Raw genomic sequence first — 17,023 nt, 5'->3', positions numbered from 1 at the left:
CAGCTTAGCCCAAACTGCACTGTACATTCTCTACTTTTTCATTCTTATAATTTGTCTTAACTACAAAGTCAAAGTTTATACTTGTCCTTTATAACTTTTCTGAATTTCTTGTTAATAGTAGTTTTATTCATAATTAAAGAAAAAGTTACTACCCTAAGACATGAAATTTTAGCAAATCTAATTGTTACTGTATTTTAGGTTTTATCTTTCTTAGCAATTTCTTGCATCCATGACAGAAGGGGAAAAATAATAATAATCATTTTGAGCATGATTACCAAATACCCTTATCAAAGGTATTTTCCATTTTCAGGTGAGGGAAAGCACACAGGATATTTTTGAAGTCAGATTTGACATAAATTTTCGACAATTAACAATAACTTGAAAGGGATTTTAGTGTTCCAATTAGAGAAGTAGCATATTTTGATAAATGGAACATACAACTAGGTATATTTTTGTGTTTATCATTTAGTTATAGTACTATTCCGTTTTTAAAAAATTTTAAAAAGGTATTTTATCTGTACCTTCATATTTTTGTGATCATAAAGGGCTCAATCAAGATATAATATAGCTGCAGACTAGTCTACTTAATTAACCTTACTCAAAAAGAGTTCTGGTCTTTACCCTCATTCTCTGGGAGATAATCTCTAATCCCTTGGAATATCCTACCTGATAAAATGATTCTTGGCCAGGATGCCTTGGGACATACGTAATAGTCTATACTGACAATAATTTATGGTGGGAGCTTTGAAGCAGAAGGTATCAGCTAGACCCCTGGAGAGGCTAGACGTCATAGTTTCCACTTGCCAGTATTCATTCACTCTCTTAGTTTCCACTTACTAGTTTTCATTTACTCTCTTTCTTACTAAAAGTACTAAGGTTTTAGTCCAGGGATATTTGCTCTAAGATTTTCTATTCTGTTGATCTTAACTCTTGGGTATATGCTTAAGTGAAAAATAAGTTGGACCATATTGTGAATAGTATGCTTCCATTTATATAAGGAAGAATGGATTATACATACATGAATGAGTGCATATATTTTATATTAAAATGTACACAAACATGAAATAAACCAATAAAATAGTATGGTTGCCTATGTATATATATAGAGAGAGAGAACAGGGCAGAGAGCATATGAAGTAAAATTACAATTCTCTGTTTGTTATAATTAGCTTTGGATGTATAGACATGTTTTTATAACTATAAAACAAAGTTATATTAAAAGAGCAAATCTGAAAACATGAAAGTAAGGTAAAACAAATAAATATACGTATATCAAGCCATTTGCATAGCTTATATAGAACAAATATATTAATTGATTTTAAAATATAGTCATCTGACTGATGGGCTATGTCTTAAAGAGAAAAAGAACCACAAGGAAAAAAATTAAAAATTCACTTTTCTTTTTTTTTGCATTATTCTTTTTTTTAATTTAAATTTATTTTTAATTAGAGGCTAATTACTTTATAATATTGTATTGGTTTTGCCATACATCAACATGAATCTGCCACGGGTGTACACGTGTTCCCAATCCTGACCCCCCCTCCCACTTCCCTCCCCATACCATCCCTCTGGGTCATCCCAGTCCACCAGCCCCAAGCTTCCTGTATCCTGCATTGAACCTGAACTGGCGATTCATTTCTTATATGATATTATGCATGTTTCAATGCCATTCTCCCAAATTATCCTCCCCCCCATCTCCCACAGAGTCCAAAAGACTGTTCTATGTCAATTGTTGATAGTACTATTGGTATTTTTATTCTGAAATGGCCTGCAGGATAAAGCAATTATTAATTATGAGACTGTAATAATGAATCAAGTTTTTAAGATTAAGAAAAAGTAATATAAAATCAAAGAAGTAAAAATGAAGACTCCTACATATGATCTGGGAATATCAAAATGAGCACATATGCATGTGTATGTATACTTTATGCCTTTATCATTTAAAAAGGAAAAGATACAATAACCAATGAATATCACTATTGACAGATTATGGTCTCCATGGCATTTTCACTAATATAATAGAGGAGAAATAACTGATTCCAATTCTGTGACAAGGAATACATAAGTATTTTGTCATACCAGGAAAGCAGGAAACTTTTAAAGATTAGAGGTCATGTCAAGAAGATGTAGAAGCTGTCCTGAATTTGCTCCCATTGGCCAAAGATAGGATAATTTTGAGCATCAGTAAGCATGATAATTGTGAAATGTTGAAACATATTAAATAATTTGAACCCAGAATATTGTGTTACTCAAAAATGTATACTAATATCACATAGGTCACCTTTGAATGATTCTGGAAAGCAACTCCATTTTCTGAATATTGTCAAATGAAGAGAAATAAACTTTTAATCTGTCTGCCAGGGACAAACTGCCTCAGAGTAGCAAATGAATTTTAAGGGGAAAGTGCTCTGTGTTGTATTCCAGCAAAATGTGAAGAAGGGCTGATAGAATCTCAACATTTTGCAATCTATAATGAAATAATGGAATTGGGTAACTAAGTTTATCATTCATTATGGAATAGAAAAAATAATGATTATCCTTTATGTGTTTCCTAATGGAAGACTACATCACCTATGAAGTCTTCTTGGAAAAAACAAAATAGACAGACAAAACAGTATCAGACTAAGATTCTAGAATTAACATTCAGTTTAAGGAATATACAGGTGACATAGCAATATCTTCAATGACACTGCATGGAGATACTAGCAAAATCACAAAACAAGATGAAATGCCCAGTTTCTTTTAAAAATTGTGAAGTAATCAATATAAAGGTGGGGACAATTATAAATTAATAGAATTTCAAAGAAATATAAATAGGTAGTTACCAGCTTTTTCTGTTGTGGTTCCTAATCAAAACAAATCATAAAAGTAATTATAAGGCATAAGAAAATTGGAGAAATGCAAACACTGACAGGTTATTTTGATATCAGAATCATTGTTAATTTTTAGGTATGACCATGGTTTGAGGCATGTATATATTTTATTAAAAACTTCTTTCTTAAAAATAAACTACTAACTAATAATAAACACTAACTGATGCATAATTTTGACAGCTTCCAAAGTGAAGCCTCATATTGAAGCAAGTTTGTGGCTTAAATTGGAAATCAGTTTTATTAACCAAACTTTTTCATTGTGTTCTACTGAAATAGTAATTTCCAGGTATATGTTAGATGGTGAATTTATATTTATACATATATATATATGTGTGTGTGTGTGTATATATATATATATATACACACACACACACATATATATGTGTGTATGTATACATATATGTATACATTTATACACATACATACCAGAGAAGGTAATGGCAACCCACTCCAGTACTCTTGCCTGAAAAATCCCATGGATGGAGGAGTCTGGTAGGCTGCAGTTCATGGGGTCGCTAAGAGTCGGACACGACTGAGCAACTTCACTTTCTCTTTTCACCTTCATGCATTGGATAAAGAAATGGAAACCCACTCCAGTGTTCTTGCCTGGAGAATCCCAAGGACAGGGGAGCCTGGTGGGCTGCCGTCTGTGGGGTTGCACAGAGTCGGACACGACTGAAGTAACTTAGCAGCAGCACATATACATACATGCATATGAGGATGAATGGATGGATTGATGGACAGATGGTTGGATGGTTGGATGGATGGATTGGAGGGAGAGAGAGTATGACAGATGAGGTAGAGAAAAGGAGGGCAAGGGAAAGGATAGAAGGGAAAAGGAGAGGAAACAAAGGGAGAAAAGGAGGGGAAGGCGAGAAAAGAGCATATGCACTATGTGAATGCAAAAACCTAAACACTGTCTCAGTCTTACTAGTCATCACAAGATATTTTCCTATTTAACTGTGATTTACTTCCCCTCAACCCCTTATTTCCTTTTCAGTATTTCAACAATCATAATCTCAAAGGGGAAACTGCAAAAACTTAGATCTCTAGTAAAATTGTTCTTGCATTATTGTCTAGGTTAAATGATTTTAGCTGCTTTATGAATAATCAAGTATTTATGTATATAAGTTTATTTGATAGGCAAATAGAATGATCTTTATTGAAGCTGAAAAATGCACAGATGAGTAGCAATTTAACATAGAAATTAAAAAAAAAAAACCTCTTTTGGAGATATTATTTATTGAATGATGGGTAGTGGCAAAATATTACTTATACAAAATACCTTCAATACCAGTCAGAACTGGGCAGTTAATTTAGTGAGAACATAGCTGGCATGCACTCTGAGGAGGATCCCTGTAATCATTAAATGAGGTAACCTAACTTCGTTGAAATCTAAAAAGCAATAAAGAATTATCATTATTTCTTCTATATTTGGTTATTATATATGTACTATATTATTTGGAACAAAAAATTCAACCAATAATTCCTTAAGTAAAATGATTTAGGCAACATTTATTTGGTTATTTTGTTCAGCTAAATATTAAATATGGCAGGAAACTGTGCCTTGTTCTATCATATGTGTTTAGTCACTCAGTCAAATCTGACTCTTTGTGGCCTGTGGACTTTAGCTCATCAGACTCCTCTGCCTATGGAATTTTCGAGGCAAGAAATACTGGAGTGGGGTGCCATTTCCTACTGCAGGGGATCTTTCCAACCCAGGGATCCAACCCAAGTCATATGCGTCTCCTGCACTGGCAGGCAGGCAAAATCTTTACTATTAGTGCCCCCTGGGAAGCCCTGGTTATCATATGCTGCTACTGCTAAGTCGCTTCAGTTGTGTCCGACTCTGTGTGACCCCATAGATGGCAGCCCACCAGGCTCCCCCGTCCCTGGGATTCTCCAGGCAAGAACACTGGAGTGGGTTGCCATTTCCTTCTCCAATGCATGAAAGTGAAAAGTGAAACTGAAGTGGCTCAGTTGTGTCTGACTCTTCACCACCCCATGGACTGCAGCCTACCAGGCGCCTCCATCCATGGGATTTTCCAGGCAAGAGTACTGGAGTGGGGTGCCATTGCCTTGGCAAAAGAATTATGCAAAATAAATTGGTCTTTAAAAAATGACACCTGAAAATTATTTAATGAACAACAATAAAAGGAGTGTTCATTACTCAGCTATATTAAAAATCACTCTGTAGGAATTGTGATGATTTGGTTCAAGAAAAGATATAAGGTTCAAGAATAAAACATTATTTTTGTTCTTTAGCTACTCAGCATGTGGCTCAACTTAAAAAAAATATATCCACCAAGTATATGGCTGTAGACTCCTATAATTCTCTTTAAAAAAATAAAACAATAAGTCCAAATTCAATTAGAATATCATTTATTTATTACCGCTGCCTTCTAAAAATGCAATATACTGTATCATTTCTTTCAGTTAAAATGAATTGTAGTTTGAGAGTTTTTGGCATCTTCATGAAACCTCTTAGCTAACCGTTCATGTGGAGTAAAAGCCACAGGTCAATTTATTATTTCTTTTATAATTCTTATCACTATTTTCTCTGAAGACAACTTAATTGTACCTCAGTGAGTTAATTCTGTTATCCATCCTTTATATAATGTAAAATAATGTGTATAATTTTCCCTTTTTCAAATCTAAAGGGTGTTCAAACTGTTTATAATTAGAGTCATGTATCAAGATTCAGTCATTTTTATTTTGTATAACATTTGCAGGATTAAATGTGGAATCTATGCAACTTAATATTTATCTTTATTTTGTTGTGGAAAATAGTAATTTTTGAGGTTTATAGGAGTTAATACTCTAAACTCAATTCCGTTGCAAAATAAAGACTAACTCTTACAGAAAACAGACTGGTTCCAAATAGGAAAAGGAGTACGTCAAGGCTGTATATTGTCACCCTGTTTATTTAAATTATTCAGAGTACACCATGAGAAACCCTGGGCTGGAGGAAGCAGAAGCTGGAATCAAGATTGCCAGGAGAAATATCAATAACCTCAGATATGCAAATGACACCACCCTTATGGCAGAAAGGGAAGAAGAACTAAAGAGTCTCCTGATGAAAGTGAAAGAGGAGAGTGAAAAAGTTGGCTTAAAGCTCAACATTCAGAAAACGAAGATCATAACATCCGGTCCCATCGCTTCATGGCAAATAGATAGTGGAACAGTGGAAAACAGTGGCTGACTTTATTTTTCTGGGCTCCAAAATCACTGCAGATGGTGATTGCAGCCATGAAATTAAAAGACGCTTGCTCTTTGGCGCTCAGCTTTCTTTGTAGTCCAACTCTCACATCCATACATGACTACTGGAAAAACCATAGCCTTGACTAGACGGACCTTTGTTGGCAAAGTAATGTCTCTGCTTTTGTTTTTTTTTTTTTCTTTTATTTTGTCAACAAAGGTCCGTCTAGTCAAGGCTATGGTTTTTCCAGTAGTCATGTATGGATGTGAGAGTTGGACTACAAAGAAAGCTGAGCGCCAAGGAGATGATGCTTTTGAACTGTGGTGTCGGAGAAGACTCTTGAGAGTTCCTTGAACTGCAAGGAGATCCAACCAGTCCATCCTAAATGAGATCAGTCCTGGGTGTTCATTGGAAGGACTGATGTTGAAGCTGAAACTCCAACATTTTGGCCACCTGATGCGAAGAGCTGACTCATTTGAAAAGGCCCTGATGCTGAGAAAGATCGAGGGCAGGTGGAGAAGGGGACAACTGGATGGCATCAATGACTCAATGGACATGGGTTTGGGTGGATGCAGTGAGTTGATGATGGACAGGGAGGCCTGGTGTGCTGCAATTCATGGGGTCGCAAAGAGTCGGACACCACTGAGTGACTGAACTGAACTGAACTTACTGGAAACATATTACCTTAATTTTTTGTCAAATATTCATGACAAAACATTACTTATGGACTAGATAAGCTGTAAATTTAAATTGGTCACACTTAAAATATTGAATTATGCTTGTAACATCAGTTTGGGAGAGTATGCTGCTAGGTCACTTCAGTCGTGATCGACTCTGTGTGACCCCATAGACGGCAGCCACCAGGCTCCTCCATCCCTGGGATTCTCCAGGCAAGAACACTGGAGTGGGGTGCCATTGCCTTCTCCAATGCAGGAAAGTGAAAAGTGAAAGTGAAGTCGCTCAGTCGTGTCCAACTCTTAGTGACCCCATGGACTGCAGCCTACCAGGCTCTTCCATTTTTAAATTTTATACTATTAGTATCCCTTTTGAAGTATAGATTTTTATTTATAGGAAATCTCCTACATTATTTCTCCCCCTCTCTTTCTCTCTCTCTCACACACACACACTCACACATCCTTTTTTGATGCCAAGTGTAAATCTTTTTCAAATTTTTTATGTGTTTATTATTGATGGCACTGGGTCTTCATTGCTGTGTGTGCTTTTCTCTAGTTGTTGCGAGCGGGGCTTACCCTAGTTGCAGGCTTCTCATTGTGATGGCTTCTTCTGTTGCAAAGTAGGGGCGTGGTCTCTAGGGTGCATGGGTTTCAGTAGTTGTGGTAGGCACAGTCTCAGTAGTTGAGGCTCCTTGCCTCTAGAGCACGGACTCAGGGTTCTGGCACATGGGCTCAGTTTCTCCGTGGCATGTGGGATCTTCCTGGATCAGGGATTGAACCCATGTCTCCTGCAGGTGGATTCTTCACACTGTGCCACCAGTGAAGCCTTTCAACTTCTCAATGGGAAGTCTGTAAATTTAGTGAAGGAATGCATTATTGTATACTTTTTAAAGTAGAGCAGACAACATTAGGTTTTATTAATCTTCTCTTATCTCTGTCTTTCAGTTCAGTTCAGTTGTTTAGTCATCGCCAACTCTTTGAGACCCAATGGACTGAGTATGCCAGGCTTCCTTGTCCATCACCAACTCCTGGTGCTTATTCAAACTCATATCCATAGAGTTAATGATGCCATCCAAACCTCATCCTCTGTCGTCCCCTTCTTCTCCAGCCTTCAATCTTTCCCAGCATTAGGGTCTTTTCCAATGAGTCAATTCTTCACATCAGGTGGCCAAAATATTTGAGTTTCAGCTTCAACATCAGTCCTTCCAAAGAATATTCATGACTGATTTCCTTTAGGATTACTGGTTGGATCTCCTTGCAGTCCAAGCGACTCTTAAGAGTCTTCTTCAACACCACAATTCAAAAGCATCAATTCTTCAGTGCTCAGCTTCCTTTATAGTTCAACTATCACATCCATACATGACTACTGGAAAAACTATGGCTTTGACTAGATGGACCTTTGTTGACAAAGTAATGTATCTGTTTTTTAATATACTGTCTAGGTTGGTCGTAGCTCTTCTTCCAAGGATTAAGCATCTTTTAATTTCATGGCTGCAGTCACCATCTGCAGTGATTTTGGAGCCCCCCGAAATAGTCTGTCTTTATTCACCTACATTAAAATAGATCTGTTTTTATAGATTCCCTAGTGGTTCCCAGTCTGGATTTTTTTTTTATAGAAATGGATCATGCAATTTAGATATTTCAGTCATGTTTTATATTTTGTTCTGTTAGTGTCACAAAATCAAGTTTTGCTTGCTAGTTTAGTTTTCCTTTTTTTATGTTCCATGAATTCTAAAGCATTATTAAGCCTGGAAAAGAAGTAAGATGTTTATTAATTTATAGGGAGCTTCTTAGTATTTTGGAATTTCAAGAGTGTGGTTTACCTTTCAATCCTATAGAGTATTACTATGTAGTTCTGCTGCTGCTGCTGCTGCTAAATCACTTCAGTCGTGTCCCACTCTGTGTGACCCCATATTATGAAATAAATCTTATTATAGCTTTTAGAGCCTTTCCTAGCCTCAATAGTTTCCCCAACTCCCCACCCTCACCAGCCTGAGGACTTAGCTTAATAAAATGGCACTTTCCCTCTATTGAACTATTTAAACATGTTTAAAGTTTTCCAAGGAAAATTCCAAGGTAGTAAGTTGAGTCAGTATGCAGTTGAGAGATCTTTCAGACTGTTTTCTTTTTTCTCTTTGTTTTATGAACATTTTCACATTTGGCTGTCTTATGCCCTCTGGGAGATCACCCAACCTCAGAGTATTTTCTTAAAACCTTTTCTGAACTTCTACCTTTATTATGAGAATCACGAAGTCTTTTCTCTGAACCTTTCCCAGTTGATTAATGTGGTCAGTGCTGTTTCTTTGTGTGAGCCACTTTGATTCCTCTGCCTGGGACTGTATTCACAATTTTTTACACTTTTTTGTTCCTTATTGATTCTCCTGCTAAGAACTCCTCTTTTTTCCCTAGGATATTGAGATTCCACATTGCACATCCAGTTCTTTTAGCTTTAAAGTTCTTGCTGAATTCTTCCTTCTACAGTAGGACTGGGAGAAACCAACAGAGCAGAGAGGATCCCATATTCTAAGACTCTCTCAAAAGGAAACCAAAACTAAAATAAAAATCAATAAACAAATGAACTCCAGTAAATTACATATATCCAAGTATTTAATGTTGAAAGAATGATGCTATAAATTTTGTGCTATGGAATGTTGGAGACATAAATGTTTATAAATATCACCTAGCCCAACACTTCATTTTGCAGAAGAAACTGAGATAAGTGTGACATGCAATGTGCTAAAAATGCTCTGAAGCAAGAAGGTAAGTAAGGTAACAAAGTCAAATGAAACAGATCACAATCTCTCTTTTCCAAACTTGCAAACTTTTACACTTCAAAAGGAATTTCTAGAGTCTTTCATATGTGTTAATTGGTTGACTATTCCAGCTATTCAACAAATGTATATCAAATGCCTACTCTATGTCTGACTGTAATCTTGCAATGAGTATACAATGATGAATGAGACATGCTCCTGCCATTTATTGAATTACAGTAAAAAGTATAGCGTGCATATAAAAGACAAAACACAAAGTTGTGCATACATTAATTCCAGAATGAGAAATCTATTGCTTGAATATTAGTGTCAGTTATGTCTTTGTTGATCAACTTAATAATAAAGCATTATTTTAATAGCCATCATGTTTTAAACTTTAGATTTTCTTTTGGTAGATACCAGAACTTCTTGTGAAATAGATAAAAGAAACTCTTATATTCTCTAATAAGCTGGGATTTTTTATATTAACTCTGTAAAATATTCAGTTCAGCACACATTTAAAAGTGTTATATATTTTTTCACATGCATAAATTATATGGAAATCCTTAGGATATCTGCTTAAAGCAATATATAGTAAGAATTATTAATTTGTATATTCTAATACATCTTTTTTATTCATAGAATGTGCAAAAGGTTTGAAGAGATTTGAGAATAGCCTGGTGGCTCAGATGGTAAAGAATCTGCCTGCAATGCTGGAGACTTGGGTTCAGTCCCTGGGTTTGGAAGATCCCCTGGAGAAGCGAACAGCTACCCACTCCAGTATTCTTGCCTGGAGAATTCCATGAGCAGAGGAGCCTGGCAGGCTACAGGCCATGAGGTAGCAAATAGTCAGACATGACTGAGCGACTTTCACTTCTTTTTTACTCTAAGTAATTTAACTACTTTTCCTTACATGCATTGAAACAGTAGAAAGTATCTTAGTAAATGTCCACCTCACACCTTTCTGGATAAACTAATGTTCTTCTTCCTACTGTAAATTATATACAGTGATGTCTAGGACAACATAAATATTTGGCATTAGGAAATTTCTCTCACATTTACTTTGATTCTTTTCAGGTGAAAAGCATGTTGTTTTCAAACCCTAACTTGGGTTCCTGGATGCTATACCAACATGGGTGTGTTAGGAGAAGGGGCTTCCCACTTCAGAAAACAATTTCTGGAAACCGGTAAGGTATCTAGGAATTCAAATCAATATGACACTGTCTCTTTGAAGTAAGCACCTGATTCCACAGGTTCATGGTACAGTCCCACAAGATTGTCCACATATACATATGTGAATTGACATAAATAAAATATTGAAGTATATATGTACTGTGATTTTGCTTGACAACCTTTATTCCACATATATATTATGTGTTAAATTTACTTAACAGGCAATGACTATATTTCTTTCATTTCTGTTTAAGTCCATTTTTTGTTGAGGGACAATAGCAAAGTCTGTGTTGCTATTGTTAAGAACAAGAAACTTGGCTTTTTTCCCCTATAATTTTCTGAAAGCTTAAATAGTTTTTGAAATTCACTATCACTCTCCTTGTAATAATTGTGATTTTAACAAAGCAAAACTAAAGGGTAGAAATTATACTGTTGTCTCTACTTTTACTAGAAAGATCAATCTCTTTGTGTTGACTGATTTTTTTGTGTGTGTGTGGAAAGCAGGCTAATTTTATATTAGCTATTGCTGAATGTAGTTAGAAAAAATAATATTCTCATCAAAAATAAAAACTAGAAAGGAAATAAGTGTGTCAAAAATATTGTTTTTTTATGTTTCAAATTTTGGATAGTTTGCAGTGACCAAAAAAAGATATATATATACACTTTACTTTGAAAGTGTTAGTCACTCAGTCATGCCTGACTCTTTGCGACCCCATGGACTGCAGCCCACCAGGCTCCTCTGTCCATGAGATTTTCCAGGCAAGGATGCTGGAGTGGGTTGCCATTTCCTTCTCTAGGGGATCTTCCCAACCCAGGGATCAAACCCTGGTCTCCTGTACTGCAGGCAGATTCTTTACGGAGTGAGCTACAAGGGAAGCCCCACTTTACTTTAGATATATCTATATATATATATATATATATCTTCTTTATATTCAGACAATGCTTCTTTTTTTATTTTTTATTTTTTTACTTTACAATATTGTATTGGTTTTGCCATACATCAACATGCATCTGCCACGGGTGTACATGTGTTCCCCATCCTGAACCCCCCTCCCACCTCCCTCCCCATACCATCCCTCTGGGTCATCCCAGTGCACAGGCCCAAGCTTCCTGTATCCTGCATTGAACCTGGACTGGCGATTCGTTTCTTATACGATATTATACATGTTTTAATGCCATTCTCCCAAACCATCCCCCACCTCCCTCTCCCACAGAGTCCAAAAGACTGTTCTATACATCTGTGTCTCTTTTGCTGTCTCGCATACAGGGTTGTTGTTACCTTTTTTCTAAATTCCATATATATGCATTCGTATACTGTATTGGTGTTTTTCTTTCTGGCTTACTTCACTCTGTATAATAAGTTCCAGTTTCAACCACCTCATTAGAACTAAGGGAGAAATTTCTGATATTTTTCCTTCTAATTGTCACTTTTTTATAGTATAGGTTTACATATTTATGTTTCAAAAATAAAGGAAAATGATGTGAGCAAAATAAAAGAGCCATGATCCGTGATTATCATTAACTCAGAAAAATATAAAAGATTAATGATGATTGATGAAAGTGAGGGCAGACTAATACTCAGTTATAATATCCTCTGTTTCAGTATTATACTTAACAGTTAAAGTCAGAAAATTAAAAGTAAAATTATTGTATATACCTCCTTGAAATGTGTTAACCATAGATTAGAAAAAATGTGAAAATAATTTCATACTAAAAAATTCTAACTTCTTACTAATATTAAGCTAACTTTATTATGTACACCTACTACAGATCAAATGCTGTTCTGGATACTGAAAATGCAAAAGAATAAATGTTATGGACTCTCAATAAGCTTCCAAATTAATTAGGGAGAGAGACCTGTAATGGTAACTCTTCCTTCTACAAATAGAAGAGAGTGATTTCTAAACTGAGCTACAAATGATGAATCAGAATATCTACAGAGCATGGAGAAGGGGTGGAACAATAAAACAAGGTAACAGCAGTGAAGTATTCTAATCCAAAGCAATCATGAGCTAATTCAATGAGGCAAAAGAAAGAATGCCACATTACCAGAAATAAAATAATTACAGTTGGAGCATGAGGTAATAGTGTGTATGTGTATATGCATGCATGTATGCATATGTAGGTCCTCCTTATTTATATTGGAGATCTTACAGGCTGGACAGTTTTAGGAATAACAGTCTGTTTGGAAAGAGCCTATATTTGTTTCATTCTTTTCATAAAATGAGTAAATGCCTGCTTTCCATACAAGACTGTTGGTTCAGTGAGGCTAATGACACAGAGCATTTCCAGCTTTCCTTCTTCCAAATCTGTGTATAAACAGACTGAACCAAGATACTGAGGACTCTTCTAATCCTTGTTAATGAGATTAGCCTTTCCTTTGAAGGCAGAACCATGCCATGAAATGTTATATCCAGGCCTCCTTGTCCCTCACCGTCTCCCAGAGTTTGCCCAAGTTTATGTCCATTGAATCAGTGGTGCCACTCAACCATCTCATCCTGTTGCCCACTTCTCCTTCTGTCTTCAGTCTTTCACAGAATAAGGGTCTTTTCCAATGAGTCAGCATCTTCGCATCAGGTAGCCAAAGTATTGGAGTTTCAGATTCAGTATCAGTCCTTGCAGTGAATATTCAGGGTTAATTTCCTTTATCATTGACTGGTTTGTCTCCTTGCTATCCAAGGGACTGTCAAAAGTCTACAACACCACAGTTCAAAAGCATCAATTCTTCAGCACTCAGCTTTCTTTATGGTCCAACTCTCACACCTGTACATGAATACTGGAAAGACCATAGCTTTGACTGTATTGACCTTTGGCGGCAAAGTCATGTCTTTGCTTTTTAATACACTGTCTAAATTTGTCACAGCTTTCTTTCCAAACTTGCTGCAGACATCATCTGCAGTAATTTTAGAGCCCAAGAAGAAGAAATTTGCCATTGCTTCCACTTTTTCCCCTTCTGTTTGCCATGAAGCGTTGAGACTGGATGCCATGTTCTTAGGGATTTTTTTTGTTGTTGTTTAAATATTGAGCCTTAAACTGACTTGTTCACTCTCCTCTTTCACCCTCATCAAGAGGCTCTTAGTTCCTCCTCACTTTCTGCCATTACAGGGTTATAAGCAGAGAAATGATCACAGCACAGTGTTTTGTGTTTTTTTGTTTGTTTGTTTTTTTTAATCACTATAAATACTAGATGAGAAGAGTAAGATTAAAAGCAGAAAATAAGTAAGGAGACTGACAAAGGAGAAAAATACATAAAATGTTTTAAGAGAAATTTTATGCAGAGTAGTAAGAAATATAAAAGTGATCTTTGACATCTGGGACCTGACAACTAGGTCTTGTTCTTCTGTTGATCATAAACAATTCCATAGAATATCAACATCAGTGAAGTCATTCTGACAGAAATTGCTCAAAATAAAAACAAGACCACTTTGCACTCAGGTCTGAACACAGACAATAAACATTGTTCAAACCATAAAAATGACCAAATATTTCCCTATCCTGACTAAAAGGAATGACAACTGCCTCTTTACCTACTATAGTTTTACCCTCACATTAGTCTTCCATCTTCCTAAATAAAAGGATACACAATCACAAAAATCACCTCCACTTAGTAATGGTAAAACCAATCCAATCCAAGAGTAAGGCCCCACCACTTAAACTCTACCTAAAATCGCAGACACAAGTCTAAAACCTATAATGAGGCGTTTCTAATACCCTCTTGCTCGCGTGCGCAACAATTGCTCCTATGCTGCGTGTGTGTGTGTTTCCTTATTATAATGCAAGTTATGTTCCTAGCAGTCTTTGCTAGAGGCAATGATGAAATAAGGTAGTTGAAAATGTTCAATCAGTTGTTTGGTTTCTAAATTAAGGTTTAATACATGAACAAATACCTTAACTTTCTTAGAGTGAAAGTAAAGGGAAGACTTATGACATGGAAATTAGAGAGGAAATTCTTTGTATGAATTATTAGTCTCTTTCCCTCTCTCTCTACTGGTCCTGGAAGAATGCATCTTCAAATTTATTTTATATGAATTACACCTCAAAATGGTAGAAATTTTATTAAAAAGCAAAAATGACTTTATTATGTTAATCACCATTCATGCTATAGCACTTTTAGTTTATAAGTACTTTTTAATTATCTTACTCATTAGGCTCTTTCAAGAATGTCTTCTAAAAGAATTATTTTTTCTTCCAACATATTTGGTTATATATATATATATATGGTAAGTCCTGTTAAGTTCCCATAATAGTAGTAAGAAAGACAATTTTTAAAAATTGTTCTTTGTTTATCCTTTAATATCAATAATTTTTATGCCTTAAATAGTAAGAAAGATACATCTTTCTACCAAATTGTGATTGAGACTGGGTAATTGGTATGAAACATAATTTTAAATTTTTTTCATATTTAATACCTACAAATGCATTTCACTTACTGACAGTTAATACTGAATAAGTTTTGCATAAATAACCATAATATATTTTGAAATACAAAGAGAAAAATTTTTATAGTTTTTAATTAGTTATGAAGTTATAAATGTATCTGTTGATATTCTTATACCTTAAAGAAACCCATGCATTGTTGTTTATTTTATTGAATATCTATAGCTAAATATTCATTGTTTTATGTATATTCTTATTTAGCAAACCTTATGGATGTGACACATGAAACAGAGTAAATACTATACAACAGTTTGATATAGAAGAGTATCTCAAAGTATTTAAGCCATAAAATGCATAACTGATATGAAGAATAATCATGGGAATATTTTTGAATTTATCATTTGCAAGGCTTATCTAATCCTGTGATTATTTTATTGTATTTTGAATTGGCTGGCCTTTGATCTACCAGATGCATTTACTGGGCATAATATGCAGGAGTATTTATGTATTAGAGTTCTTCAGAGAAACAGAATCAATAGGATGTGTGTATGTATACATAAAAAGACATTTTAAGGAACTGGCTCACAGGAATATGGAGACTGGCAAATGCAAAATTGTCAGGGGTAAGAGTGCAGAGTGGAGACCACTGGAAGGGTAGATGTTTCAGCTCAAGTCTGAAGGCAGTGTGGAGGCAGAATTGCCTCTTTTTCAAAGCACCCCATTCTTTTCAGCTGATTGAATGAGACCTATCCACATTATGAAGGGTGATCTGCTTTACTCAAAGCCAAAACTTCACAGTAACATCTAGACTGGTGTTTAAAATACATGAGTATTGTAGCCTAAGTTGACAGATGAAACTATTCCTTTGCAATTTGTGATATCATTTATATATCATTGGGATGTCAAATACTTATTTCTCAAACTGTAAGAGAAGTTGCACTTTATTTTAAGTTGCAGTGTTTTTCTCATCCTTTCTCATAGAACTTTACTAGCATTAGAAAAGAAAGGATTATTATCTCCTGTCTTGAGACAGACACTGAGTTAACTACCCTAGAGTAATACTATGAATTTCTTGTGAGAAGGATGTGATGGCATTGATAATATGTTTTTACCATGAATATTTGTTAGTTGGGCTGGTAGTGGGACTATGTATGCTAAGTAGGTGGGTGTATAAAAAAATCCTGAGACATTTCATCTATAAATATCTGATTATAGGCCAAATAATTAAAGATTAAGCTGTTCACAACCTAATACTTGTTTTCTTGAATGAATAAAAGCTTTTAAGTGAAAAAAATTTGGGAAAATAAAAACTTTTCTTCATGAATATCTATTATAACAAAAATACAAATACTTATTTTCTTAATAGTTATATATTTATAAAATATACCGCTAATATTGGGGAAAAGTTAACATCCTGAGTCTTTGAATGTATTGTTCTTTCATGGGTCATCAACTATTTGATGAAATTAAGGCCTGATCTCTTTGGCCTCCTTCTTTTTTTCTCCTTTTCTTTCTCCCTCCCTCCCATCCTTCCTTACTCCTTTGTCTTTTTTGCAAGAACTCTCTATTAATTTTCATTTAAATACATATAGAAAGGTAAGTTAAAAAAGAATGTTCAAATTTTTGAGTTTTTTTTTTTTTTGCATTACATTTATGTATTTGTAGGGTGAATATCTAATACTTACTTTTAACAAAGTTTTATGGTATTCATAACTGAGTGAAATATTTAATCACTTTTAATTGCTTCAAAGGCATGATATACTTTATGAACAGTACATTTTATTTTATCCTAAATGCTTATGATCCAAAGGATAAAACTATTTAATTGTTTAAATGTTTATATGACTTTGAATTTAGCATGTAAGTAGTTAGAAATAGCTCTGATTGCTATGACACATGAAATTAGTAGCATAGCATACATGTAATGAAAGTTCCTATCTACTAGCTTGAACTTAGGCAGTATCTACTCCTTTGTTG

Source organism: Bubalus bubalis, chromosome 1 (genome assembly GCF_019923935.1).
Source record: "Bubalus bubalis isolate 160015118507 breed Murrah chromosome 1, NDDB_SH_1, whole genome shotgun sequence".
NCBI lineage: Eukaryota > Metazoa > Chordata > Mammalia > Artiodactyla > Bovidae > Bubalus > Bubalus bubalis.
Note: the sequence above shows the minus strand (reverse complement) of the source record.